General features: G+C 39.1%; 1 pseudogene; it reads right to left on the bottom strand.

Annotated features, from left to right (window-relative positions):
• Positions 1–760: 760 nt before the first annotated feature.
• Positions 761–3,757, bottom strand: LOC120147365 (annotated as a pseudogene).
• Positions 3,758–3,969: the final 212 nt, after the last annotated feature.

Below are 3,969 nucleotides of genomic sequence, written 5' to 3'. Positions count from 1 at the left end.
CACGTACAAGGATGGAAAATATCTTCAACTTTTGTCCTTTAGTGCGTCCAGGAAAAATGCAAAGAAATGTTGCAGCAAAAGTTCGTTTGTACCCAGTTTCTAAACCTGTACACGCGTAACACTGGATCACTACCTTCCACACACCATTAATCAATAAAATAAAGACCATCCAGTCTAATCCATCACATGCATGAAATATGCAACTACATGCAACTAATATGCAACTAAATGAACTAAAGAACAAACAATAACCAAGTATAAAGGCCCAAAATGTTTTCTTTTACGGGTTATCAATTGACACTCAATACCCTAATATTTCCACTAAGATTCATTTTGCTTTAATTTCTTAAATTTGCGTTTCAAGCATGTTCTTTCGTCAATCTTAGCCCAATTTATTTCTATTCAAATTTGCTTCCCTTGCCAATTTCAAATTCTTCAATCTTACATTTTCAATTTGTTCAATTGGGTCCTTCCATCCAATCTCCCACAAATCAACCTTGAATTGAGCCCTTTGTATCAATGTCTCTCTAATTCACCTTCTCACTGGTCAAACCGTAGGGCTCATCTCCATCTAGCATTTTTTATCTGCTAAAAATATCGCATGACAAGTATGGATGTTATACATAATAATTTTCAGGACAGTTCTATACTCTTTTGCTTGATTCATCTTTTAGAATTTCTGGTATGGCGTCCAAATCTCATATACACAGCTGTAATCTGATATTGCAGCTTCGATATCAAATAAAACAAATATCTGCAGAGGTCAGCATCAAGCTTTAATACATTGGAGTTATATATATGGTTCTACAAACAAATTTTAATGTAAAAAAAAACATTATCTCAGTTTTGAGATTTGAACATATCTCAAATCCTACCTTGGATCAGCTCTCATATTATAAGGCAGGTTCATAGGAAACAGTGGCATCAGGAAGCCAATCCTGGCCTTGTATAAGAGTTTCCACCGTGAACTTCCCGGCATCAACGTCCGAGAGAGTGGGCCTGTAACCAGCCCATTTCACCCTTTTATCCACACTTGATCCAGGTCCACTGTTTTGATATTCTGCATAGAAAATGGAGCTGGGTGGGTCGATATTGGCAACCCATTCTTTCCAGCCCACAGGGTCCAAGAATGCCCCAATTTTCGACTGCATGATAACAGTAGTAGAGAACTCTTTCCAGGGCCTTCCAAGGTAGGTTCTAGCAGTAAGGTTGCCAAATGCAGTTAATGAACATTTCTGGATAGAAATTCCAGTGTTCTGGTTAGGGTCTTTTTTGCCTTGTGCTGTGATGGTGTTGAACTGGTTAGGCAAAGGTTGCCTTGGCAAGATATTGCAACTTTGGAAAACAACTGCTGCATTCCCAAAAATGAAGTCAATTGTGCCCATAATGTCGCACTCACGGTAAAACTGACGATTGGAATGGGCGTAAAGAGTGTCCTGATAAGCATCAAATGCACAGTGGTAGAATACTGAGCGATCGGAACCGGACCGCAGAGCCACTGCTTGGTGCTTCGCTGCACCAGCTGAATTAATGAACCCAATGCCCTTCGCAATGAATCCTTTTCCTGTCACAGCTGGTGATTCACACAAAAGAATTATCAATTGACAAAAACAAATGCATGAAACTATGAATTGGTTCCACAATTGAATGCCAACTAAATAGAATTTTTTATAAAACCAGCCAACATGTTAAGCAGCAGGGAATGAATTTATTCCGTGTCTTTAGGCCTTTTCTATTCAATTACTCCTTTAAGCTCTGTCCATTTTGATATCTCTATTTTCAGGCTCAAACTTTTAAACCAAAAGAGAGAAGAAGGAAAACTAAATATTGAATAGGTTTTCCAGGAATGTTTATTCAAAACGAGCATCTCCCAGATTTTTTGCAGGAATCTCGTGGAAAAAAGAAATGAAGTCTTCAGAAACCTGTTTTCCACATTGACATCAATTGTGAAACCCATTTTAAACAACATAAGACCTTTCACCACATATAGACATCACCTTTTTCAGGCTTCGATATCAGTTTTACTAACAATTTTCTACAAACTTCCAACAATAAAAGCATAAAATTGAGCAATCCTTAACAACATCAGACAATCAGTTACAGATCACCTTCTAATGAATGAAACTTGAGGTGAGCACAGAATGACAGTACCAAGACCTAGTCAATTTGTAATTCTAATTCAGGTAGAATGGCAGTATATCAATTGCAGGCCTTTTAAAATGATTGGACTAGGAGCATACAGACAGATAATTGTAAACCACAATCTAGAAGAGCTCATAATGGGGCAACCAACATCCAGGCTCCATTCTTCTTATTTGTAATTGAAAACTTCAAAAGCAGCCAACCGACTAAAGTGGAATACCAGAACTTGAAGAACGAATAACACAACAAATTCAGAAGGAAACACATAATCACAATGTGGTTTAAGCAATCATTATGGTTCATGAAGGTTCACCACCACAGAAACAGTCTGAGGACTTATTTCTCCGGTTAGTGACTTCACACCTTGAGATTATTTCCTAATAATCATTCCATATAGCAAAGGATTTCATAGTCATAACCAAAGCAAATACTGATGTACCAACACTAGTAAACACTAAATAGTATCTAGGTAAATGAAGGTTGAAAATTACTTACCGAAAGTAGCCGTAGCAAAGGTGGGAGTTCCATCAGCAAAGTTGAGGCTGCCGGAAATTAAAGTCTTCGTTTTGCCATCACCGTAAATCATCACATTCCACATGTGTTTATCCAGAATCAAATTCTCAACATACCTGCCTTCCTTCACATATATAACGAATCTGGATTCGTTCTTCTTTCCAATCAATTTCACCGCATCTTTAATCGTCAAGACATCTCCGGAACCATCTTGAGCCACAGTAACATTAGGGTTAGGCTTGGAATCCTGCAATAATCTCCTTTCTGTGGGACTGACCCAAGCCGGGAACTCTGAACCTGAACCTGATTCCTCAAACCCAAGCAACCTCCTATGAATAGGAATATTTAAATCAGTCAATAAACCCAAGATCCTAGCAACTATAGCTAAGTTGTTGCTGGTGTATTCACTTGAGTTTTGCATGGCAGCCTTCATTTCGTCAACAAGTGTGGCGTTGAAGTGCGTTGTAGTGTTTAACTCCTCCAGGGCGTCTAAACATGTTTCTTGGTCGGTTATGGCAGTACTTAGCCAGGTCTTCAAATCACTGATCTTGGAATCCGACAACTGCTTCTCTCCATCTCCAACTTCAAGCGAAGCTGCCGAATCATTCAATCGATCCAAGGCGTCCTCAAACATAGTTTCGCATACTTGCAAAGCGGATTTCAATTGGGTATCATTTGTTTCAGCTTTTAACTCGGTGGGATACTTACACAACCTGGAGAGCTCGTCGATGGCTACTTTCAAGGACAGTTTGAAAAGGAGTTCTGGGTCCGTTGTATTTGACGATGCAATGGGAGAAATGCTGGAGAAACAAGAAGACGGGTACGGAGTCACACTACAAACTGTTTTTGAGTGAAGCGGCTGGAGTCAACTCGGGTGTGGGTACAGCGTTGGGAGACGAGTTTCTTCTCTTCTTGTGTATAAAAATCCCAACGACGGCGCCGATGATGATTGCTAAAAGCAGGAGAATGAAGATGATAAGGGTGAATAGACGCCTTCGTGTCTTTCGCTTGAAAGCCTGTTGTTCGACCTCGTCGACTTTACCATACCCCTTGAATGATTTCACTGAATCCATAGGCGTTTGTTTCTCAGTTTCCCTGATGAGTCTAATTTCTTTAAGAAAGACCTTTACAATTTCATTAGAGGTGAATGACTCACTTTCTCTTTTTCTGATTATTTTTAGGGTAAACTAAGTATTTAGTCACCAACCTACCACTTTGGTTCCATTTTAGTCACTTAACTATTTTTTAGGTAAATTACATAAATGGTCCCCCGACTATAGGATGATGCTTTGTTGAGTCCCTTAACTATTAAAT

This window comes from Hibiscus syriacus, unplaced genomic scaffold (assembly GCF_006381635.1).
Source record: "Hibiscus syriacus cultivar Baekdansim isolate YM2019G1 unplaced genomic scaffold, ASM638163v2 tig00110937_pilon, whole genome shotgun sequence".
Taxonomy (NCBI): domain Eukaryota; kingdom Viridiplantae; phylum Streptophyta; class Magnoliopsida; order Malvales; family Malvaceae; genus Hibiscus; species Hibiscus syriacus.
This window is presented reverse-complemented; position numbering and strand designations above follow the sequence as displayed.